Raw genomic sequence first — 26,811 nt, 5'->3', positions numbered from 1 at the left:
ACTCTCTCCAGAAGTTCAGTGAGGATCTCTGAATGATCCAATGTTGACCTAAATGACTAATGATGATAAATACAATCCACCTGTGTGTAATCAAGTCTCCGTATAAATGCACCTGCACTGTGATGGTCTCAGAGGTCCGTCAAAAGCGCAGAGAGCATCATGAAGAACAAGGAACACACCAGGCAGGTCCGAGATACTGTTGTGAAGAAGTTTAAAGCCGGATTTGGATACAAAAAGATTTGTACCCAAGCTTTAAACATCCCAAGGAGCACTGTGCAAGCGATAATATTGAAATGGAAGGAGTATCAGACCACTGCAAATCTACCAAGACCTGGCCGTCCCTCTAAACTTTCAGCTCATACAAGGAGAAGACTGATCAGAGATGCAGCCAAGAGGCCCATGATCACTCTGGATGAACTGCAGAGATCTACAGCTGAGGTGGGAGACTCTGTCCATAGGACAACAATCAGTCGTATATTGCACAAATCTGGCCTTTATGGAAGAGTGGCAAGAAGAAAGCCATTTCTTAAAGATATCCATAAAAAGTGTTGTTTAAAGTTTGCCACAAGCCACCTGGGAGACACACCAAACATGTGGAAGAAGGTGCTCTGGTCAGATGAAACCCAAATGGAACTTTTTGGCAACAATGCAAAACGTTATGTTTGGCAACACAGCTCATCACCCTGAACACACAATCCCCACTGTCAAACACGGTGGTGGCAGCATCATGGTTTGGGCCTGCTTTTCTTCAGCAGGGACAGGGAAGATGGTTAAAATTGATGGGAAGATGGATGGAGCCAAATACAGGACTATTCTGGAAGAAACCCTGATGGAGTCTGCAAAAGACCTGAGACTGGGACAGAGATTTGTCTTCCAAGAAGACAATGATCCAAAACATAAAGCAAAATCTACAATGGAATGGTTCAAAAAAAGTCAAAGTCCAGACCTGAATCCAATCGAGAATCTGTGGAAAGAACTGAAAACTGCTGTTCACAAATGCTCTCCATCCAAGCTCACTGATTTCGAGCTGTTTTGCAAGGAGGAATGGGAAAAAAATTCAGTCTCTCGATGTGCAAAACTGATAGAGACATACCCCAAGCGACTTACAGCTGTAATCGCAGCAAAAGGTGGCGCTACAAAGTATTAACTTAAGGGGGCTGAATAATTTTGCACGCCGAATTTTTCAGTTTTTGATTTGTTAAAAAAGTTTGAAATATCCAATAAATGTCATTCCACTTCATGATTGTGTCCCACTTGTTGTTGATTCGTCACAAAAAAAAACAGTTTTATATCTTTATGTTTGAAGCCTGAAATGTGGCAAAGGTCGCAAAGTTCAAGGGGGCCGAATACTTTCGCAAGGCACTGTACATATGGTCGGTGCACTTATTGATGAAGCCAGTGACTGATGTGGTGGATTCCTCAATGCCATCGGAAGATGCCCGGAACATATTCCAGTCTGTGCTAACAAAACAGTCCTGTAGCTTAGCATCTGCATCATCTGACCACTTTTTTATGACCTAGTCACTGGTGGTTTTTGCTTGGAGGATATAGATACAGGAGGATATAATTATGGTCAGATTTGCCAAATGGACGATGAGGGAAAGCTTTGTACGCATCTCTGTGTGTGGAGTAAAGGTGGTCTATTTGTCTTTCCTCTGGTTGCACATTTAACATGCTGGTAGTAATTAGGTTGACTTCTTGGTGACAGGGGGCAGTATTTTCACATCCAGATGAAATGCATGCCCAAATTCAACTGCCTGCTACTCATCCCTAGAAGATAAGATATGCATATTACTAGTAGATTTGGATAGAAAACACTCTGAAGATTCTAAAACTGTTTGAATCACGTCTGTGAGTATAACATAACTTATTTAGCAAGCGAAGCACCGAGGACAAACAATTCAGATTTTCTTTTTAGGTCACTCTCTTTTCAATGGGCTTCATTGGGAATCCAGATTTCTAAGGGACCTTCTTGCAGTTCCTAGCGCTTCCACTGGATGTCACCAGTCTTTAGAAATTGGTTGAGGTTATTCCTTTGTGTAATGAAGAAGTACGACCATCTTGAACGAGGGCCACTTGAAGTGTACTGTTAGATAGAGGCGCGTGACCAGAAAGCATGCTTCGGTTTGTTTTCTTCTTGTATTGAACACAGATCATCCCGTCTTCAATTTTATCGATTATTTACGTAAAAATAACACTTAAAGTTGTATTACAAAAGTAGTTTGAAATGTTTTGGCAAAGTTTACAGGTAACTTTTGAGATATATTTTGAGACCATGTCTACTGGGAATCCATGGATCCGTAAGACGTGCTGCACCGTGAGCTGGGACATCTCTTTGGGAGAGGGTAGCTTGGGGAGAGGAATGAAGTGAGCGGCTTTGGTTAAACCCAATCCACTACTGTCAGGATGGTAGTGTGCCCGTCAGATTGGGGGAGACCCGTGACAAAGTCCAGGGCAATGTGAGACTAGAGACGGTGAGGGACAGGAAGAGGTTGAAGGAGAACAGCCAGAGCTTACTGAGGAGTCTTGTTCTGCGTACAAGCTGTGCATGCGGCAACAAACGCAGAGACGTCAGGAATCATGGTAGGCCACCAAAAGCATTGTCGCACAAAGGCCAGGGTCCGACAGGAGCCCTGGTGGCAGGGCGAGCCTGGAGGAGTGGGCCCACTCAAGGACCAAGGAGCGGACCATATCAGGAACAAACATCCGAGGTGGGAAGGATGGTCTCAGATTCTGGTGTCGTTGCCGTGGGGCTATAGTGGCATGACAGCGCATCCGGCTTGACCTTCTTGGATCCCGGTCGGTATGAGAGGGAGAAGTTGAACCGGGTGAATAGCAGGGCCATTCTAGCTTGCCTGGAATTGAGACGCTTGGCGGTGTGGAGATATTCCTGGTTCTGTAGTCATGTCACACAATGAACGGATGTTCTGCCCCCTCCAGCCAGTGCCTCCACTCCAACGCCTTCTTCATCGCAAGAAGCTCATGATTCCCCACATCGTAGTTCCTCACCGTGGCATTGAGGCACTGGGCGAAGAATGTGCAGGGATGTAACTTGAGGTCCAGGGCAGAACAGTGGGACAGGACAGCCCCCACTCCGACATCCAAAGCATCAGCCTCCACCACAAACTAGCGGGACTGGTCAGGATGGGAGCTATAGTAAAGCAGTGTTTGAGATCCCAGAACACACAGTCAGCAGCTGGGGACCACATGAACGGAACCTTGGGAGAGGTGAGTGCAGACAAGGGGGAAGCCAGGGTGCTATAACCCCGGAAAAAATGTTGATAAAAGTTGGCGAATCCCAGGAAAAGTTGCAGTTGCACCCTGGACGTAGGCTGGGGCAAATCCACCACCCCTGTCACCTTCCTGGGATCCATCTGTACACTCCGTGCAGTTATGATGTAACCCAGGAAGGGCATGATGCGGCGCTTTTGCAAAAAGCTGGTTCTCCAGGAAGCGTTGGAGAACCTGTCGGACATGGAGCATCTGTTATTGGGCGGAGCTTGAAAAGACAAAGATGTTGTCGAGGTAGATGAAGGTCGCAGAGAAACATCATTAACCAGAGCCTGGAACACAGCAGGGGCGTTGGTAAGGCCAAATGGCATGACCAAATACTTGTTGTGACCGCTGGCCATGTTAAAGGCATTCTTCCTCTCGTCCCCTTCCTGTATCCGCACAAGGTGGTAGGCGTTCCATAGGTCCAGCTTGGAGAGCACGGTGGCCCTCTGAAGCAGCACGAAGGCCATGGAGATGGGTGGTAGCGGGTCTTCACTGCAATGTCGTGGAGACCTCGGCAATCGTTGCACAGGCAAAGGGTTTTGTCCTCCACAAAGAAGAACCCTGAGCCAACGGGAGAAGCAGAAGGATGGATTAGCCCTGCATCTAGTGAGTTCTCAATGTAGGTCTCCAGGGTGGAGTGGTGCCTGGGAGAAGGACAATCCTGCAGTCATAGGGTCGGTGCGGTGGAAGCAAAGTGGACTGGGCCTTACTGAACACCTCCCGGAGGTCCTGGTACTCCGATGGAATGGCGGAGAGGTCCTGGGAAACTTCCGAGCCCCCAGGAAGACATCCCGGAGCAAGCTGCGCTGACTTCAGGCACTGAGCATGGCAGAATGTGCTCCAACTCGTGATGGCACCAGCAGACCAGTCAATAAGGGGATTGTGTCACTGGAGTCAAGAGAGTCCCAATACCACAGGAACCTGAAGAGACTTAATGAGCACGAACTGGATCATCTTGCTGTGGTCCTCTCACACCCGTAGGTTTATGGGGGTGGTATTGTGGGTGAACCGGCCTATAGAGCGCCCGTCCAGTGCTCCAACGTCCATGGGAATGGAGAGGGGCTGAGTGGGGATGCCTAGCTCGGACGTCAGGGTAGCGTCCATAAAGCGCTCATCGGCCCCAGAGTCAATGAGTACCCCGAGAGATTTAGACTGGTTTCCCCACAGCAGAATGGCATGAAAAGGGGTGCGAGTAAGGGGAGAGGAAAAGTTCTCTGTTTGGCCCACCAGAGTACTCGCTCCTACCGGTGAGCCTGGTCTTTTAGTGGACAGGTGGAGCGAAATGACCAGTAGTCCTGCAATCCAGGCAACTCTTAGTGGGAATCCTGTATAGCCATTCGGCAGGAGACAGCCTAGCTCTGCATTGGCTTGGGAAGACGTGAATCGGCAGCCTTCGGAGACTCTCGGGGGAACTCGGGTAGCCTCAGGTTCTCTCTGCAACAGAGCAGTCGGGGACTTTCAGGATGCCTCGGAGGTGAGATGGAATCCTTTGGAGGGCGAGTGAAATTAAATATCCTCTCTTTCCTTCGTTCCCGTAGTCACCCATCGATCCGAATGGTCAAATCTACAGCAAAATAACTCTGATGATGAAGGTTTAGAGTGTTTTATGCTGGGCTGCTATGGACTGGTCAGCTGTGTCTTTGGCGAGGTGTAGTCTTTAGTGAGGCATTTGCTGTCTTTTCAGGTTGGACCGAGAAACAGAAGCAACCTCTATCTCCTCTGGTGGGGCATTATAGTGCATGTGGGGAATAACTGAAGCAGCTTCTTCAGTTTTCACATCAACTACCTTCATCTAATGGAGAGGGGTACAAAATTGATAAGCAATTTTGCAAGGCTATTTTCATCATGTTTTTTAAACTGTGATTACAGGTTATTTACATAATGTTGGTAATCTATTACATTGCAGTAATGGTACCAACTCTTGTTTCCAAGCACATTTTTTTCTAACCCATCTAACCCATAATCACAAAGTGAAAACATTTTTTTTTAATTTTGCAAATGTATTGAGAAGAAAAAACAGAAATATCTCATTTACATTGGTATTCACACCCCTGAGTCTATACATGTTAGAATTACCTTTGGCAGCAATTACAGCTTTCTGTAAGTTCTGGGTAAGTTTCTGGGTAAGTTCTTAAGGGCTTTGCACACCTAGATTGTACAAAATTCTTCAAGCTCTGTCAAATTGGTTGTTGATCATTGCTCGACAATTCTTTTCAAGTCTTGCCATAGATTTTCAAGCAGATTTATGTCAAAACTGTAACTCGGCCACTCAAGAACATTCACTGTCTAATTGGCCAGCACAGGAGGTTGGTGGCACCTCAATTGGGGAGAATGGGCTGGTGTTAATGCCTGGAGTGGAATAAGTGGAATGGAATAAGTGGAATCAAATACATCAAACACATTTGGTTTCCAGGTGTTTGAGGCCATTCCATTTGCTCTGTTCTGGACCTTATCATGATCCATTCTCCACTTAGCAACCTCCTGTGAACTCCACCATATATTTGGCTTCGTGTTTTAGGTTATTGTCCTACTCAAAGGGAAATTAATCTCCCAGTGTCTGGTGGAAAACAGAGTTAGGTTTCCCTCAAGGATTTTGCCTTTGCGCCATTCCATTTACAGTGGGGCAAAAAAATATTTAGTCAGCCACCAGATGTGCAAGTTCTCCCACTTAAAAAGATGAGAGGCCTGTAATTTTCATCATACGTGCACTTCAACTATGACAGACAAAATGAGAGAAAGAAATCCAGAAAATCATCAATTTTTAATGAATTTATTTGCAAATTATGGTGGAAAATAAGTATTTGGTCAATAACAAAAGTTTATCTCAATACTTTGTTATACACCCTTTGTTGACAATGACAGAGGTCAAACGTTTTCTGTAAGTCTTCACAAGGTTTTCACACACGGTTGCTGGTATTTTGGCCCATTCTTCCATGAAGATCTCCTCTAGAGCAGTGATGTTTTGGGGCTATTGCTGGGTAACACAGACTTTCAACTCCCTCAAAGATGTTCTATGGGGTTGAGATCTGGAGACTGGCTAGGCCACTCCAGGACCTTGAAATGCTTCTTACGTTGCCCGGTCGGTGTGTTTGGGATCGTTGTCATGCTGAAAGACCCAGCCACGTTTCATCTTCAATGCCCTTGCTGATGGAAGGAGGTTTTCACTCAAAATCTCACGATACATGGCCCCATTTATTCTTTCCTTTACATGGATCAGTCGTCCTGGTCGCTTTGCAGAAAAACAGCCCCAAACATGATGTTTCCACCCCCATGCTTCACAGTAGGTTTGGTGTCCTGTGGATGCAACTCAGCATTCTTTGTCCTCCAAACACGACGAGTTGAGTATTTACCAAAAAGTTATATTTTGGTTTCATCTAACCATATGACATTCTCCCAATCTTCTCCTGGATCATCCAAATGCTCTCTAGCAAACTTCAGACGGGCCTGGACATTTCCTGGCTTAAGCAGGGGGACACGTCTGGCACTGCAGGATTTGAGTCCCTGGCGGCGTAGTGTGTTACTGATGGTAGGCTTTGTAACTTTGGTCCCAGCTCTCTGCAGGTCATTCACTAGGTCCCCCCGTGTGGTTCTGGGATTTTTGCTCACCGTTCTTGTGATCATTTTGACCCCACGGGGTGAAATCTTGCGTGGAGCCCCAGATCGAGGGAGATTATCAGTGGTCTTGTATGTCTTCCATTTCCTAATAATTGCTCCCACAGTTGATTTCTTCAAACGAAGCTGCTTACCTATTGCAGATTCAGTCTTCCCAGCCTGGTGCAGGTCTACAATTTTGTTTCTGGTGTCCTTTGACAGCTCTTTGGTCTTGGCCATAGTGGAGTTTGGAGTGTGACTGTTTGAGGTTGTGGACAGGTGTCTTTTATACTGATAACAAGTTCAAACAGGTGCCATTAATACAGGTAACGAGTGGAAGACAGAGGAGCCTCTTAAAGAAGAAGTTACAGGTCTGTGAGAGCCAGAAATCTTGCTTGTTTGTAGGTGACCAAATACTTACTTTCCAACATAATTTGCAAATAAATTCATAAAAAATCCTACAATGTGATTTTCTGGATTTTTTTTCTCATTTTGTCTGTCATAGTTGAAGTGTACCTATGATGAAAATTACAGTCCTCTTTCATCTTTTTAAGTGGGAGAACTTGCACAATTGGTGGCTGACTAAATACTTTTTTGCCCCACTGTATATTTCATCCTGAAAAACTCCCAGCCCTTAACGATTACAAGCATACCCATTGTATCATGCAGCCGCCACCATGCTTGAAAAGATTGAGAGCGGTACTCAGTAATGTGTTGATTTGGATTTGCCCCAAACATAACACTTTGTATTCAGGACAAAAAGTGAATTGCTTTGCCACATGTTTTGCACTATTTCTTTAGTGCCTTGTTGCAGACACGATGCATTTTTTTGAATATTTGTATACTTTACAGGCTTCCTTCTTTTCATTCTGTCAATTAGGTTTGTATTGGGGAGTAACAACAATGTTGTTGATCCATCCTCAGTTTTCTCCTTCAACAGCCATTAAACTCTGTAACTGTTTTAAAACCCCCATTGGTGAAATCCCTGAGTGGTTTCGTTCCTCACCGGCAACTAAGTTAGGAAGGATGCATGTATGTAGTGACTGGGTGTACACCATCCTAAGTCTAATTAAGAAATGTACCATGCTCAAAGGGATATTAAACATCTGCTTTTTTTATCTGCCCATTTGCAAGACATTGGAAAACCTCCCTGGTCTTTGTGGTTGAATCTGTGTTTGAAATTCACTAATCAACTGAGGAACGTTATAGATTATTGTATGTGTGGGGTACAGAAATGAGGTAGTCATTGAAAAATAATGTTAAACACTATTCTTGCACACAGAGTGAGTCCATGCAACTTGTTGTGACTTGTTAAGCAAATGTTTACTCCTGAACTTATTTAGACTTGCCAAAACAAAGGGGTGGAAAACTTATTGACTCAAGACCTTTCAGCTTTTCATTTTTTATTATTTTGTAAACATTTCAAAAAACATAATTACACTTTCACATTATGGGGTGTAGTGTGTTGGCCAGTGACCAAAAAAATCTAAATTCAATCCATTTTAAAATCCGGCTGTAACACAACAATAATTTTGAAAAGGTCAAGGGTGTGAATACTTTCTGAAGGCGAAACGAAATATCCCTTTAAGTTTGTCTTATTTTTTAGCAGCAGAGGTCAAAACAAACCGACGCGTTTCGGCGGCAGCCTTTGTCAGATATTGGAAAACAATAGACATTCACCCATATTTATAGATGACGTCACATTGTGTTACTTCTTTTTTTCACAATCATTATTTATATTCATATTTACACACTGTACATTTTATATTGTTTTTCACAAGAGCTTCAAAATAAAAATGATAATAAACGAAGAAAAGCGCAACTGTTGCTCACAGGAAGCAACCTAACAGGAGTTCTTCATTAAGGCCTCTAGATCGCTCTGTTTGTAAGTCATGGACATTATATGAATCTCTCTGTAACATACATTTTTCTCTATCACCTCCTCTCTTAAGTGTCTGTACAACTTCTATGCCCTGGAACCTCAGTTGGCACACGTCATGTCTGCATTAAAGTGTTTGGCTACTGGGGACTTGCTGTTACCAGTTCTGATGTGCTCTTGTGCTCTGTAATACAAACTTTAAATTCTCTCACTTTCCAACATAATAATAGCTACGTGGACACTTCAGTAAATAGACCACAAATTCAGTTTTACAGGAAATTCTACCCATGACATAAAGTTTCCTTCCCGTATGAGGGTGAACAGAGAAATTACCCTTGATCATTGCATTACAGGTCACACAATTATGACATGGAAAATTGCCTGAGGGGAGTGTAGATAGAAAATGCTGAGGGGGTGCATATTCATCAGCTCTTACCAGGCTGTCCCTTAGGTTTCTAGCTCGTTTAAAAGCTCATCGAGGCATATCATGAAAAGCCCCGCCCACAGAGGGGTCCGTAGACCGAACATGCTTTTTAATGGAAGATTTAACAGCATGAGAGAGAGGTGAAAAAGCAGACACAAATATAGTATGTTGATCATTAGGAGTGCAGGTTTAGGGGTCAATAAGATGTCCCGTTCCATTACATACTTTACAAAACAATGAATTTGAAAAACAAGCCACCGTTTGCGGTCAGTTTGCCTATAAGGATTATGATAAGAAGTTGTTGGATAATTGTCAATATTACATATTCTTCTGACCCTCAGCAGCTGGCTGTAAGGTAGACTACGTCTAGGAGTAGATTGATGGTAACTTGAATAATGCAGGAAACTGTTTTTCTCTCTCCTCTCACATCTGTAGATGTGTGTGTGTGTGTGTGTGTGTTTGTGTGTGTGTGTGTGTGTGTGTGTGTGTGTGTGTGTGTGTCTGTCTGTCTGTCTGTCTGTCTGTCTGTCTGTCTGTCTGTCTGTCTGTCTGGGTGTCTGTCTTCGTGTGTTCGGGCATGCATGCGTGACTATGGATCCTCCATTAATTGAACTCCAACCGTAGTTAAAAGATTACACTCTTGTGGCTGCATCAGGCTTTGAACAATCAAATCTCTCATTTTCCAGAAGAGAACAATGAGAATAGTGATAGCGCTGCTCCAACACACCTTCACACACTCTTAGTTTTGTTTATCCATTTGAAATCAAAAGGCAGCTTTATTTCCCCCAAAGCAGCGTGCAACGGCTTTGGTAGTGAAATGCAGAGGTGTTTTGTTATTATGTTGCAGATCTTTAACAGAAGAAAGGTATTTGTGTACATCTTTCACAAGAGCATAAATCATCTCTTACATCTGAACTCAACCGCAGTTCATATTCACAAACAGACGCGTTTCTATTAATCTTGAACCGTTACAGCATAAATATTTGGGAAGCTGTGATGTGAGTAAACTATGTTATCAGGAACATGGCTCCCTCTCCACACGGAATCTATTTTGCTTCTATACGACTAATCACCGACATACATGCGATCAAAGGGAAGTCGAGAAAGAGAGTGTTTATTTTATTTTATTTTTATTTCACCTTTAGTTAACCAGGTAGGCAAGTTGAGAACAAGTTCTCATTTACAATTGCGACCTGGCCAAGATAAAGCAAATCAGTTCGACACATACAACGACACTGTCACGCCCTGGTCAAAGTATTTTGTGTTTATTTTCATTTATTTGGTCAGGCCAGGGTGTGGCATGGGTTTTTGTATGTGGTGTGTTGGGATTGTAGCTTAGTGGGGTGTTCTAGTGAAGTCTATGGCTCTCTGAAGTGGTTCTCAATCAGAGGCAGGTGTTTATCGTTGTCTCTGATTGGGAACCATATTTAGGCAGCCATATTCTTTGGGTGTTTCGTGGGTGATTGTCCTTAGTGTCCTTGTAACTGGCTTGTGTTAGTTTGCACCAGTTTAGGCTGTTTTGGTTTTCGTTACGTTTATTGTTTTGTAGTGTTTGTATTTAGATTCGTGTTGCTTCAGTTGAATAAACATGGATTGCAATCTACACGCCGCATTTTGGTCCGACTCTACTTCAACCGAATAAAGCCGTTACAGACACAGAGTTACACATGGAGTTAAACAAACATATACAGTCAATAATACAGTAGAAACACGTCTATATACGATGTGACCAAATGAGGTTAGATAAGGGAGGTAAAGGCAACAAAAGGTCATGGTGGCAAAGTAAATACAATATAGCAAGTAAAACACTGAAATGGTAGATTTGCAGTGGAAGAATGTGCAAGTAGAAATAAAAATAATGGGGTGCAAAGGAGCAAAATAAATAAATAAAATAAATACAGTAGGGAAAGAGGTAGTTGTTTGGGCTAAATTATAGGTGGGCTATGTATAGGTGCAGTAATCTGTGAGCTGCTCTGACAGCTGGTGCTTAAAGCTAGTGAGGGAGATAAGTGTTTCCAGTTTCAGAGATTTTTGTAGTTCTTCCAGTCATTGGCAGCAGAGAACTGGAAGGAGAGGCGGCCAAATAAATAATTGGTTTTGGGTGTGACCAGAGAGATATACCTGCTGGAGCGCGGGCTACAGGTGGGTGATGCTATGGTAACCAACGAGCTGAGACAAGGGGGGACTTTACCTAGCAGGGTCTTGTAGATGACATGGAGCCAGTGGGGTTTGGCGATGAGTATGAAGCGAGGGCCAGCCAACGAGAGCGTGCAGGTCTCAATGGTGGGTAGTATATGGGGCTTTGGTGACAAAACGGATGGCACTGTGATAGACTGCATCCAATTTGTTGAGTAAGGTATTGGAGGCTATTTTGTAAATGACATCGCCGAAGTCGAGGATTGGTAGGATGGTCAGTTTTACAAAGGTATGTTTGGCAGCATTAGTGAAGGATGCTTTGTTGCGAAATAGGAAGCCAATTCTAGATTTAACTTTGGATTGGAGATGTTTAATGTGGGTCTGGAAGGAGAGTTTACAGACTAACCAGACACCTAGGTATTTGTAGTTGTCCACGTATTCTAAGTCAGAGCCATCCAGAAGAGTGATGTTGGACAGGCGGGCAGGTACAGGCAGCGATCGGTTGAAGAGCATGCATTTAGTTTTACTTGTATTTTAAGAGCAATTGGAGGCCACAGAAGGAGAGTTGTATGGCATTGAAGCTCGCCTGGACAGTTGTTAACACAGTGTCCAAAGAAGGGCCAGAAGTATACAGTGTAAGAAAGTGAGGAAGGAAAAGGAGAGGGAGAGAGACAATGTGAGAAATTAAACATTATCTTTCAAATAAATGTCAGTATATCTGGTATAGTACTTGTAATTAAACCAACCCATTACAATGCTAAGTAACTCTATAGTGTCACTGTGACTTACCATAACATGTGTATTTTCTTGAACTGGACTGGTTCCTGTTCATCACTGCTTCAACATGATCTAACACACTCAGGTGTGAAAATAATCAGCTAGTCAGAATGTCCGGATGAGCAGATGGCTTGTCAAAGTTCTTCAAACTTTCTCCCAAACATGATAGGTTTAATCAGTCATTTTAGTTTGACTGTCAATTCCCACCCCCCACTGATCCCATGTCTGAGCAATATTTCAACATTCTAAGTTTTGTATTCATGAATAGCACTGCCGAGCTTCTTGACCAATTCAATGAGATATTAAGATGATGTCAGAATTTGGAGTTTTACCAACTGACTTTCAAACCAGAAAAGTCACCATTGATGAAGAAATCAATTTTTCACAATGCTGAGATACACGTGTATGAGTACTGATAACTGTCAACATCTCTCTCTCTCTCTCTCTCTCTCTCTCTCTCTCTCTCTCTCTCTCTCTCTCTCTCTCTCTCTCTCTCTCTCTCTCTCTCTCTCTCTCTCTCTCACTCTCTCATTGGTGAAACCTAACCAGCAAGAGAGAAAGATACAAATAATTGAAAAGGAGTAGATAATACAGCAACCTGGGCTCCACAGATGACCATAAAAAGCTTCAGAGTTGTTAGAACATTACACTACTTGATTTGTACTTCTTTCACATGGTTGCTATTGAAAAATTGATTTTTAATGACAACACCTGAAAGTGTTCTCCATCAGGCCCATGTATCATTGTCAGAGCTGGAGATGAAACCGTATTGTTTCCGTTTGGAAGGGTGACATCAAGGTGGAGAGAAAGAGGAAGGGAGGGAAAGAGAGGGAGAATGGGAAAAGGGAGTCTCCAAATACAAAGTGCAATGAAATGAAATTAAACGGAGATGTCCCTCCAACACCTCAGCTTAGACCAAGAAGATGATCTGTATACTCCTTCCTATATGTGTTCTGAGATCCAAAATTACTGACTTGAGATCCTTCCTTTAGATAAGTGGACTGAACTTGACCTTAACCTGTTAGAGCTCTAGGGGCGCTATTTCATTTTTGGATAAAAAACGTTCCCGTTTTAAGCGCGATATTTTGTCACGAAAAGATGCTCGACTATGCATATTCTTTTTGGAAAGAAACCACTCTGAAGTTTCAGAATCTGCAAAGATTTTGTCTGTAAGTGCCCCAGAACTCATTCTACAGGCGAAACCAAGATGCATCACCCAGGAATTAGCAGAATTTCTGAAGCTCTGTTTTCCATTCTCTCCTTATATGGCTGTGATTGCGCAACGAATGAGCCTACACTTTCTGTCGTTCGCCCAAGGTCTTAGCAGCATTGTGACGTATTTGTAGGCATATCATTGGAAGATTGACCATAAGAGACTACATTTTCCAAGTGTCCGCCTGGTGTCCTGCGTCGAATTCGGTGCGCAATTGCCAGCTGCTTCCACTTTACCATTTGATTCAGGGGAGAAAGCATGTGTCCAAGAACGATGTATCAATGAAGAGATATGTGAAAAACACCTTGATGATTGATTCTAAACAACGTTTGCCATGTTTTCAGTCGATATTATGGAGTTAATTTGGAAAAAAGTTTGCGTTTTGAGGACTGAATTTATGGATTTTTTTTGGTAGCCAAATGTGATGTATAAAACGGAGCTATTTCTAATACACAAGGAATCTTTTTGGAAAAACTGAGCATCTGCTATCTAACTGAGAGTATCCTCATTGAAAACATCAGAAGTTCTTCAAAGGTAAATGATTTTATTTGAAGGCTTTTATGTTTTTGTTAATGTTGCGTGCTGGATGCTAACGCTAATGCTAACGCTAAATGCTAACGCGAAATGCTAACTCTAGCTAGCTACTTTTACACAAATTATTGTTTTCCTATGGTTGAGAAGCATATTTTGAAAATCTGAGATGACAGTGTTGTTTACAAAAGGCTAAGCTTGAGAGATGGCATATTTATTTCATTTCATTTGCGATTTTCATAAATAGTTAACGTTGTGTTATGCTAATGAGCTTGCTGATAGATTTACACAATCCTGGATACAGGGGTTTTTTCATAGCTAAACGTGACGCAGAAAACGGAGCGATTTGTCCTAAACAAATAATCTTTCAGGAAAAACTGAACATTTGCTATCTGAGAGTCTCCTCATTGAAAACATCTGAAGTTCTTCAAAGGTAAATGATTTTTTTGAATGCTTTTCTGTTTTTTTGTGTAAATGTTGCCAGCTGAATGCTAATGCTAAATGCTACGTTAGCCATCAATACTGTTACACAAATGCTTGTTTTGCAATGGTTGAGAAGCATATTTTGAAAATCTGAGATGACAGTGTTGTTAACAAAAGGCTAAGCTTGAGAGCTAGCATATTTATTTCATTTCATTTGCGATTTTCATGAATAGTTAACGTTGCGTTATGGTAATGAGCTTGAGTCTGTATTCACGAACCCGGATCCGGGATGGGGAGATCAGAAAGGTTAAAGACCCAGTTCAGAGTTATCAAAACGTGATTTCCTGTGTTGTATATAGGCTGAGTGTACAAAACATTAAGAACACCTTCCTAATATGTAGTTGTATCTCTCTTTTGCCCTCAGAACAGCCTCAATTCGTCGGGGACTCTACAAGGTGTCAAATCGCTTGGATGCTGGCCCATGTTGACTCCAATGCTTCCCACAGTTGTGTCAAGTTGGCTGGATGTCTTTTGGGTGGTGAGCCATTTTTGCCACACATGGGAAACTGTTGAGCATGAAAAACTCAGCTGCATTGCAGTTCTTGACACGTACAACCATATCCTGTTCAAAGGTTTTACTACCGCTGAGGGTTTAGAGCTTGAGGTAGTCACCTCATAAAAGTACTTGGGAGTATGGCTAGACGGTGCACTGTCCTTCTCTCGGCACATATCAAAGCTGCAGGCTAAGGTTAAATCTAGACTTGGTTTCCTCTATCGTAATCACTCCTCTTTCACCCCAGCTGCCAATCTAACCCTGATTCAGATGACCATCCTACCCATGCTAGATTGCGGAGACATAATTTATAGATCAGCAGGTAAGGGTGCTCTCGAGCAGCTTGATGTTCTTTACCATTCGGCCATCAGATTTTCCATCAATGCTCCTTATAGGACACAACACTGCACTCTATACTTACTCTGTAAACTGGTCATCTCTGTATGGTTGATACTTATTTATAAAACCCTCTTAGGCCTCACTCCCCCCTATCTGAGATATCTACTGCAGCCCTCAACCTCCACATACAATGCCAGTCACATTCTGTTAAAGGTCCCCAAAGCACACACATCCCTGGGTCGCTCCTCTTTTCAGTTCGCTGCAGGAAGCGACTGCAAACACTTAAACTGGACAGTTTTATCTCAATCTCTTCATTCAAAGACGCAATCATGGACACTCTTACTGACAGTTGTGGCTGCTTTGTGTGATGTATTGTTTTCTTTTCCTTCTTGACCGTTGTGCTGTTGACTGTGCCCACTAATGTTTGTACCATGTTTTGTGCTGCTACCGTGTTGTGTTATTACCATGTTGTTGTTATGTTGTGTTGCTACCATTCTGTGTTGTCATGTGTTGCTGCCTTGCTATGTTGTTGTCTTAGGTCTCTCTTTATGTAGTGTTGTGATGTGTGTTTTTTCCTATATTCATGTTGTATTTATTATTTATTTTAAATCCCAGGCCCCCATCCCCGCAGGAGGCCTTTTGCCTTTTGGTAGGCCGTCATTGTAAATAAGAATTTGTTCTTAATTAACTGACTTGCCTAGTTAAATAAAGGTTAAATAAAATTGTTACCCAGATATTGAGACAAAAAACCCTTTAAGAATAAAATTATTACAAGACACTTTTTGTCATATCTACTGTAATTATGTTAGATGATATCAAGTTAGAATCCCACTCTGTGAATAAATGTGACCAATTTACCATCATCAGGAAAATACGTTTTAATACATTTTACTTAGAAAAGATAATGAGCTAGAATCACCAATTCAAACAGTTTATGGAATTGGTTCTCTCTTTTATCGTGGACAAATTAAACATAGAAATGAAATCAATTGTAAGTAAAATAATTTTGTTTACAATGTCACGATATGCGCCGATTTAACATGCACGTCATATCTTTCATATTTTGGATGCATCTCATTTCTACGCGTTCAATGTCCTTCCACCAAGCCGTTGGACTCGGATCTGTCTCGCATTAATAGTTTTATGATTTATAGGCTGCAAACAGCCTTATATACAGTTATCTGCTGCTCTTGCCCTATATGAATGCCATTTTCCCCACATCCCTCCTCAAAAGAGACACAGGCCATTTGTCTAGCTCCCTCTCTCCTCGCAGTGCCCAGTAATAAGCCATCTGCTGGATCGGAACATGAAAGATTAAAATGATATACAGTATGAAAGCTCTCTATTCAGTTGCTGCGCAAGATTCAGGAACGCAGAGGCCAAAGCTGTCATCTCTCTCAGGAAGAGGTAATTATCACTCTCCCTCTCTGTTCCCTCTCTCCCTCACTCTCCATCTCCGAATCAGGTCCCGGCCCCCATGCTGCATCTGAATGGTAAAAACCTCACTTAGGAGGCGAGAACAATGCCCAACCAAATATCTTACTGGGGCTAATCCCCACAATCCTTTGTATTCATTGAGGGCTGGTGGTATGGGCCTGCGGAGTGGGCAGGGTAAGGATGTGTGTTTGTTTGGATGTCATGGGGGGTCAACTTCAAGCCCACAGTGCCACGGGCGAGTCGGATGATTAATTCACTCACTGGGATGGGGAGGGGTGAAGGTGGGAGGGGGTTGGGGGATCGGGGTATGTGTGTAAATAAATGGAGGATTAGAGAGAGAGACACATATTGGATGTCTGAGTTTGATCTACATCTGAGCCATGGAGATGGAGAAGCGAGGGAGCTAAATTGGGTATGGTCAGAGTGAGGTGGAGCAATGTGGTGATAACAGTGTTAATCCTTTGTAAAGTTCATTTCTAACTAACTATTCTATTCCCCAGTTGTACAGTTCAGGATTGAATCTTGAGCTCATTGTGATCATCAACATTTTAGAATAAGTTTGAAAGCTCAACATCGGATAACTTTATGCTCTGAAACTGTTTATCAGTCCAACTAGTCACATTTTAGGGCACTGAAAGTTTAACTGAAGGAAAATAACTATCAGCAATCTTAGCATTATTGTGCATTATTACAAATTGTCAGGTCAGTCTGGAGTAACTGAGAGTGATGTGATGAGAGTGATTAGAGAGTGATGTGAAGCCTTGTTACCCACTGTGTCCTGACACTTCCAATCTCTCCTCACCCAAGAACACTGTCTTTCTCCCTCTCAAAATCTCTCTCTCTCTCTATATATATATATATATCTCCCCTTCCTCTCTCTACACTACACAGGAGAGCTTTGAAACCTCTCCCTAGTTTTTGAGTAGTATTGCAGGGCCCAGGCGTTGAGTTTCGAGCTCCATTGAGAGAGTAAATTAATTTCCACATAGACCAGAGGGCTAAATTCACTTAGTCCCTGGTGTTCCCCTCAGCCAAAGGAGCCAAAGAGGAGGCAGGGAGAGAGGGGGGCAGTAAGGTAGGCAGCATTTGGCACTCCACCGCTACTCTCTTTCTGTTAGCGAGGAGCGTCCGCCTCTGCACATCAAACATCAGCCTGTCTCTCTCTGACGCCCCCCTCCCTCATCCCTCTATCCACACATCCCCACTAAGAACCAGCAAAAAAGGCTCCCATCTCGCCTTTCTATCTCTCTAATACACCCCTCCTCCCTCTATCCTTCCACCCCCCCCCCCCCCCAACCCCACCCACCTGACCCATCCACCTCACAGTCAATAGAGGAAACACAGTCCTCATTCTCTTTTTTGTAAAACAAGTTTCAATTATGCATAAACTTGTCAATTTGGGGCGCACAAAGAGGAGTGACATGGAAACCCAGCAGAGAGGACTGTCTCGTGGTATATTGTTGAGGATGACAACGGGACGACTAATGCTTGTTGTAGCAACTGTCCTGTCTCTCATGCTCACTATCCTATGACTGATCTCTGATTTATCGGAGATATCAGAAATATTCCAACAATTTGAAATGACATGCACACAAACTTCACCATCAGAACATACGTCTGTTCCCTATATAGGTCTACCTTATAAGACATCTGCTGGTATGGAAGCTGCTACAGGGCCTCCTTTGGTTAGGCTGATTTGTGTGATGTTGCCTGCATGACAAACAAGCCTTGGCCTTGAAGGTTTCACACTCCAGTTAAGTCAGTGTCATTAAGAATGAGTGTTTTTAACGCAATGTTAAACATACATATAGATAACGTTATAAATGTGCTTGTTATTGAAATCCATCACAGAGGATCAAAAATGATGGTTTGACATGCGGTTTGCTAGTCAAATTAAATATGTTGTATGCTGTAAGCACATACCGTACTCAGTTCTAACAAAGTCCTGAGTCAAAAGAAAAGCAGGGAAATGTTTTACTTGTTTGGTAAAATGCCAAACCATGCTTTGTCATCTCAAGTACTCATCAATGTCAAGTTTGAATAAGAGAGTGAAACATAAACACACAAAACCCACTCTTACCTACCTATTTTCTTTCTTTCTTTCTTCTCTTTAAAAAAAGTTGATTCTAGTCGTACCTTTTTTGTTGATACAACTTGAGTAAACTGTTCTGTCAAGACTCGTAAGCGATTAAAAATGTGCTGCAATTACCTTCGTCATTGACCCTGTGAAGCTGGTTAACTGCAAAACTCTTGACCCTTCCACTCAGGCATTGTGTGCACTAAATCACCGCTACTCTACACACGATGGGTGGAAAATGAACATTTCAGCAAGCCCAAAAAAGAGAAAGAATAGAAAACATACTTAAAGAAAAATAGGTTAGATCTGGAAGTTTCCCCTGTTCTCAGATTTGGCTGGAGATCAAACCCGTCGTTTCAGGTCTAATTAATTAACAAAACTAATGCAAAGCCCAGACCTTCTGGCTCTTGGCAAAGGCCTTGGAGGGATACGGAGCTAAAAAATCCACATCAGATTTAAATAATGAATATGACACCTTGAGCTCCGTGGAGAATGTAAGGAGCTCCATGTTTGGAGTTTAGAACAATGTCACTGCCAAGTGTAATGCCGTTTGTCCCTTAAATGAGCAGGAGACACTGTAGCCACTGCATTGTGCTCTGCCATGGCGGATCAAAGGGAGCCCCCTTTGTCATGTTAATAGGGGACCTTTCAGGGAGGACGTTGGTAAAGCGGGCCTTTTGGTCTGGGGTCCGTCCCTGGCCGAGATGGGTGTGGGCTGGGAAACACTGGGCCTGGCCCTGGGGAGATGGAGCGGGGGTCATTTTATGGTTTCTAATCCTCTTAATCCCCGTTAGAAGGGAGCTTGCCGGAGACAAATCCCGTCCCAGAGGTCCTTAGGATTCAAGCGCTGCGCTTGAACAACTGTATAATTTGATAACGATGACGAAGGAGGATAGAGAGACAGAGGGAGGGAGGATAGAGAGAGAGAGAGAGATGGACATAGAGATACTGTCGAAAGAGTCAGATGTTATCTGCAGCTTTCAACTTATTATGCATAATATTATAAAACGATATTAACTTATTATGCATAAAGTTTGTGTTAGGACAGACAGATATTGTGACGTCTACTACACATACATATACACAAACACAAACACAAGCACACACACACACACACACACACATACACGGTCTGGCTCTCATGCTAATGTCCCTTATGTTGCTCTGCGGTCCATTCAGGCTATCTCTCTCTCTCTCTTCAGTGGATGGACAGCATGGAAGGCTAAGACTCGGGATAATCCACTGAGCCTCTTTCAAATTAATGCACCTCTGCTGCCATAATCTGAGATGAGCCGTCTTCATTATCACTCAATTAAAAGTTACATGAACTGGTCTCCCAGTTCACTGACCATAGAGGCAAACCAACAGGGAGAGAGAAGCCAGGCCAGGGGCAGGTGGGGTGGAATAGGCTGATGATTAGGGTTAATTAGGCCCATGATAGACTTGGGCCTATGTCTCATTAAGTATATAGGCGCATAAGCGCATATTTGTGGTAAGAGGTATCTTGATAATATTGATTATTGTCACAGAAAACTGTTCCTTCCTTGATTCAGAAAATAGTTGACGAATACGCTGATTCGGTGTGCGAGTTCATTAGAACGTGCGTTGAAGATGTCGTTCCCATAGCAACGATTAAAACATTCCCTAACCAGGAACCGTGGATTGATGGCAGCATTCGCGTGAAACTGAAAGCGCGAACCACTGCTTTTAATCAGGGCAAGGTGTCTGGTAACATGACCGAATACAAACAGTGCAGCTATTCCCTCCGCAAGGCTATCAAACAAGCTAAGCGTCAGTACAGAGACAAAGTAGAATCTCAATTCAACTGCTCAGACACAAGAGGCATGTGGCAGGGTCTACAGTCAATCACGGACTACAGGAAGAAATCCAGCCCAGTCACGGACCAGGATGTCCTGCTCCCAGGCAGACTAAATAACTTTTTTTGCCCGCTTTGAGGACAATACAGTGCCACTGACACGGCCTCTTCACTGCAGCGGAGGTGAGTAAGACATTTAAACGTGTTAACCCTCGCAAGGCTGCAGGCCCAGACGGCATCCCCAGCCGCGCCCTCAGAGCATGCGCAGACCAGCTGGCCGGTGTGTTTACGGACATATTCAATCAATCCCTATACCAGTCTGCTGTTCCCACATGCTTCAAGAGGGCCACCATTGTTCCTGTTCCCAAGAAAGCTAAGGTAACTGAGCTAAACGACTACCGCCCCGTAGCACTCACTTCCGTCATCATGAAGTGCTTTGAGAGACTAGTCAAGGACCATATCACCTCCACCCTACCTGACACCCTAGACCCACTCCAATTTGCTTACCGCCCAAATAGGTCCACAGACGATGCAATCTCAACCACACTGCACACTGCCCTAACCCATCTGGACAAGAGGAATACCTATGTGAGAATGCTGTTCATCGACTACAGCTCGGCATTCAACACCATAGTACCCACCAAGCTCGTCATCAAGCTCGAGACCCTGGGTCTCGACCCCGCCCTGTGCAACTGGGTACTGGACTTCCTGACGGGCCGCCACCAGGTGGTGAGGGTAGGCAACAACATCTCCTCCCCGCTGATCCTCAACACTGGGGCCCCACAAGGGTGCGTTCTGAGCCCTCTCCTGTACTCCCTGTTCACCCACGACTGCGTGGCCACGCACGCCTCCAACTCAATCATCAAGTTTGCGGACGACACAACAGTGGTAGGCTTGATTACCAACAACGACGAGACGGCCTACAGGGAGGAGGTGAGGGCCCTTGGAGTGGTGTCAGGAAAATAACCTCACACTCAACGTCAACAAAACTAAGGAGATGATTGTGGACTTCAGGAAACAGCAGAGGGAACACCCCCCTATCCACATCGATGGAACAGTAGTGGAGAGGGTAGCAAGTTTTAAGTTCCTCAACATACACATCACAGACAAACTGAATTGGTCCACTCACACAGACAGCATTGTGAAGAAGGCGCAGCAGCGCACTCTTCAACCTCAGGAGGCTGAAGAAATTTTGCTTGTCACCAAAAGCACTCACAAACTTCTACAGATGCACAATCGAGAGCATCCTGGCGGGCTGTATGGCAACTGGTACGGCAACAGCTCCGCCCTCAACCGTAAGGCTCTCCAGAGGGTAGTGAGGTCTGCACAACGCATCACCGGGGGCAAACTACCTGCCCTCCAGGACACCTACACCACCCGATGTCACAGGAAGGCCATAAAGATCATCAAGGACATCAACCACCTGAGCCACTGCCTGTTCACCTCGCTATCATCCAGAAGGCGAGGTCAGTACAGGTGCATCAAAGCTGGGACCGAGAGACTGAAAAACAGCTTCTATCTCAAGGCCATCAGACTGTTAAACAGCCACCACTAACATTGAGTGGCTGCTGCCAACACACTGACACTGACTCGACTCCAGCCACTTTAATAATGGGAATTGATGGGAAATGATGTAAATATATCACTAGCCACTTTAAACAATGCTACCTTATATAATGTTACTTACCCTACATTATTAATCTCATATCTCATACGTATATACTGTACTCTATATCATCGACTGTATCCTTATGTAATACATGTATCACTAGCCACTTTAACTATGCCACTTTGTTTACATACTCATCTCATAAGTATATACTGTACTCGATACCATCTACTGTATCTTGCCTATGCTGCTCTGTACCATCACTCATTCATATATCCTTATGTACATATTCTTTATCCCCTTACACTGTGTACAAGACAGTAGTTTTGGAATTGTTAGTTAGATTACTTGTTATTACTGCATTGTCGGAACTAGAAGCACAAGCATTTCGCTACACTCGCATTAACATCTGCTAACCATGTGTATGTGACAATTTTTTTTGATTTGATTTGATTTGATTTAGTTGCATAACAAAGTTCAAAATCCTCAATTTGCCTGTTTCAACAAACATCTAGCAATGCAGTAAATTAAGGAGATCTTGTTGTACAAATAGCATATTGTATTTCATTTGCATAATATACATACACAAAGCCATGAAACTTCAACTTCTGAAAATAGTTAGATAGCTTTCTCCCACTCAGAAAAATGAGCGTAGACAACACATTGACATAGGCATCTCTTTTAATTCAAAGAGTATGAATTGGGATGGTTAGCTTGAAATACCGAACTGCCCACGACGTATCACAGAACCCACCTCTTGGTGGAGAATGTCACAGGAAAATGTGAGTTTGTGGTCAGCCACTTTCTGAGGGAAGTGAATAGATCTCTGACCATGCTGCTTTATTTACAGCAAAAGCCATGGTTGGTAGGATGACCCAAAGACCATAAACAAGTCAACCACTTTGACAATTACTCTCTCTCTCTCTCTCTATTTCTGTCTTTCTTTCTTTCTTTCTTCCTTCTCTCTTTCCTTCTGCATCGCTTTCTCTCTGAATCTCTCTCACTCCTTCTCCCCCCTCTCTCGCTGCCATTCTCCCCCCTCTCGCTCCGTCCCTACTAATAACCCCCTTTGCTCCATCTCTGCTCTGTATAGAGCCTAAAGCGAGAGACTGAGGAGAGTTTATAACAACAACCACATGCCTGGTCTATCTGTGTGCAGGATGCTAGGGCTGCTTGGTGCTTGGATGTCTCTAAGACACAAGGGGCAAACTGCTGTCACAGCTGCAAAAGAAGGCCTGTGATTTTACATTTCACAGTTACAACAAACATTTGGAATGTGTGTTGCAACAATTCAACGGCTCAGACTCGAGACTTATGTGGCAGGGTCTACAGGAAATCACAGACTACAAAAACACGTCACGCTTCCAGTTAAACTAAACACCTTCTTTGCCCGCTTTGAGGATAATACAGCGCCACCGTCGTGGCTCGCTAACAAAGACTGCGGCCCCCTCCTCTCCTTCTCAGTGGCCGACGTGAGTGAAACATTTAAATGTGTTAACCCTGCAAGGTGGCATCCCTAGCCGCGTCCTCAGAGCATGCGCAGACCAGCCGGCTGGTGTGTTTACGGACATATTTCGCTCCCTATCCCAGTCTGTTGTCCCCATGTGCTTCAAGATGGCTACCATTGTTCCTGTACCCAAGAAAGCAAAAGATAACATAACTAAATGACTACCGCCCCATAGCACTCACTTCTGTCATTATGAAGTGCTTTGAGAAGCTAGTCAAGGATCGTATCACCGTCACCTTACCGGCCACCCTAGACCCACTTCAGTTTGCATACCGCCCCAACAGGTCCACAGATGACGCAATCGTCATCACACTGCTCTATCCCGTCTGGACAAAAGTAATATCTATGTAGGAATGCTGTTCACTGACTACAACTCAGCATTCGACACCAAAGTACCCTCCAAGCTCATCATCAAGTTGGAGTCCTTGGGTCTCAGCCCCTCCCTGTGCAACTGGGTCCTGGACTTCCTGACGGGCCGCCCCCAGGTGGTGAAGGTAGGAAACAACATCTCCACTTCACTGACCCTCAACACTAGGGCCCCACAAGGGTGTGTACTCAGCCCTCTCCTGTACTCCCTATTCACCCATGACTACGTGGCCTTGCACGCCTCCGACTCAATCATCAAGTTTGTAGACGACACAACAGTGTGCTTGACCACCAACAACCACGAGACAGCCTACAGGGAGGAGGTGAGGGCACTCGGAGTACGGTGTCAGGAAAACAACCTCTCACTCAACGTCAACAAAACAATGGAGATGATTGTGGATTTCAGGAAACAGCAGAGGGAGCACCCCCTTATCCACATCGAAGGGACAGCAGTGGAGAAAGTGGAAAGATTTGAGTTCCTGGGCGTACACATCACAGACAAACTGAAATGGTCCACCCACACAGACAGTGTGGTGAAGAAGGCGCAATAGTGCCTCTTCAACCTCAGGAGGCTGAACAAATTTGGCTTGTCACCCAAAACCCTGTCCAAATTTTACAGATGCACAATTGAGAGCATCCTGTCGGGCTGTATCACAGCCTGGTACGGCAATTGCACCACCCTCAACCGCAAGACTCTCCAGAGAGTGGTGCGGCCTGCACAACGCATCACCGGGGGAACCTACAGCACCCGATGTCACAGGAATGCCAAAAATATCATCAAGGACAACAGCCACCCGAGCCACCAAAGGCCATAAGACTGCTAAACAGCAATCACTAACTCAGAGAGGCTGCTGCAACGAAGTCACTCCTTCGTTGCCCAGGAGTTGTGTTTGGGATCTTAGTAATGCTGAAAGACCCAGCCACATTTCATCTTCAATGCCCTTGCTTATGGAAGGAGATTTTCATTCAAAATCTCACGATACATGGCCCCATTCATTCTTTCCTTTACACGGATCAGACGTCCTGGTCCCTTTGCAGAAAAATAGCCTCAAAGAATGATGTTTCCACCCCTCATGCTTCACAGTAGGTGTTCTTTGGATGCAACTCAGCATTCTTTGTCCTCCAAACACGACAAACACGAGTTTTTACCAAAAAGTTATATTTTGGTTTCATGGATCATCCAAATGCTCTCTAGCAAACTTCAGACGGGTCTGGACATGTACTGGCTTAAGCAGGGGGACACGTCTGGCACTGCAGGATTTGAGTCCCTGGCGGCGTAGTGTGTTACTTTATTACTTTGGTCCCAGCTCTCTGCAGGTCATTCACTAGGCCTCCCTGTGGTTCCGGGATTTTTTCTCACTGTTCTTGTGATCATTTTGACCCCACGGGGTGAGATCTTGCGTGGAGCCCCAGATTGAGGGAGATTATCAGTGGTCTTGTATGTCTTCCATTTCCTAATAATTGTTCCCACAGTTGATTTCTTCAAACCAAGCTGCTTACCTATTGCAGATTCAGTCTTCCCAGCCTGGTGCAGGTCTACAATTTTGTTTCTGGTGCCCTTTGACAGCTCTTTGGTATTGGCCATAGTGGGGTTTGGAGTGTGACTGTTTGAGGTTGTGGACAGGTGTCTTTTATACTGATAACATTTTCAAACAGGTGCCATTAATACAGGTAACGAGTGGAGGACAGAGGAGCCTCTTAAAGAAGAAGTTACAGGTCTGTGAGAGCCAGAAATCTTGCTTGTTTGTAGGTGACCAAATACTTATTTTCCACCATAATTAATTTAAAATCCTACAATGTGATTTTCTGGATTTTTCTTCTCATTTTGTCTGTCATAGTTGAAGTGTACATATGATGAACATTACAGGCCTCTCATCTTTTAAAGTGGGAGAACTTGCACAATTGGTGGCTGACTAAATACTTTTTTGCCCCACTGTATTCTCATTCACCCCTTTAGATTTGTGGGTATTAGGTAGTTGTTGGGGAATTGTCCAATTTGTGTATATTAGGTAGTAGTTGGGAATTGTTAGATTACTTGTTAGATATTACTGCACTGTTGGAACTAGAAGCACAAGCATTTCGCTACACTCACATTAACATCTGCTAACCATGTGTATGTATCCAATACAATTTGATTTGATTTGAATGGAACGCACTCCTCCAAGCCTTTTCCATTTGGGTTTCCCAATGTTTGTACTATGATGAAGAGTATAAAAGAATATGACACTGCATGAGTGTATGACAGGTATTTTACTGGAACAGGGATGGAATACCATATAGTATTCGTCTAGGGATAGTCCATTTCTCTCTGTCTCGCTCTCTTTCACTTCACATTGCTTCATTCTCCGACGCATCCTCTTGAACCAAAAAATATTACTCAATGTAACACTAACACTAAAGATGTCTCTTGACCAAAGTGTCAGATGGCCTTCATCAACAACAACTTCTAAAAAATGACAACAAAAGCAGAGTAGCGGTTGGTATACTGATCAGAGCAGTGGTTGGTACACTTGTGTTTTTTTCCCTCTGTAAAATACACAGGCAATAAATCATGAGCATTGTGTGTGTTTCTATGTACAGTATGTTAGTGTTTGTGTGTGCTTGCGGACACCTGAATCCATGTTAATTTCCATAATTGGTTCTTTACTGGCAGCCCAGTTGAGAGCAGCGTATGTGTGTGTGTGTTGATATGTGCAAGGGCATGTGTGTATATTTTGACTTGTGCGAGTGTGTGTGTGAGTGTGTGTTGACAGCCTTTGAGCCAGTTCATGCCTTCACTAAAATGCTTAGGGCACAAAGCAGTGTTCCCCCCTATGCTCGCAAGCTCCTGCTCTCTCTCTCTCTGACAGCAGATTAA

The 26,811-nt window shown here is 43.7% G+C and overlaps 1 protein-coding gene across 3 annotated transcripts in view; it reads left to right on the top strand.

Annotated features, from left to right (window-relative positions):
* The first annotated feature begins 13,320 nt into the window (after positions 1 to 13,320).
* The window catches only part of LOC110519967 (short stature homeobox protein), a 124,421-nt gene continuing 110,930 nt past the window's right edge, over positions 13,321 to 26,811 (top strand). The window contains exons 1-4 of one of the 3 annotated variants that reach the window (XM_090229517.1): positions 13,321 to 13,830; positions 14,199 to 14,260; positions 14,675 to 14,788; positions 15,051 to 15,125. The gene's annotated coding sequence lies outside the window, so the exon portion shown is untranslated. The other 2 variants (XM_090229518.1, XM_090229519.1) reach the window with 2 other exon arrangements.

Source organism: Oncorhynchus mykiss, chromosome 3 (assembly GCF_057628025.1).
Source record: "Oncorhynchus mykiss isolate SJ-2025 chromosome 3, ASM5762802v1, whole genome shotgun sequence".
Lineage (NCBI taxonomy): Eukaryota > Metazoa > Chordata > Actinopteri > Salmoniformes > Salmonidae > Oncorhynchus > Oncorhynchus mykiss.
Note: the sequence above shows the minus strand (reverse complement) of the source record. Positions and strands in the feature narration are given on the sequence as shown.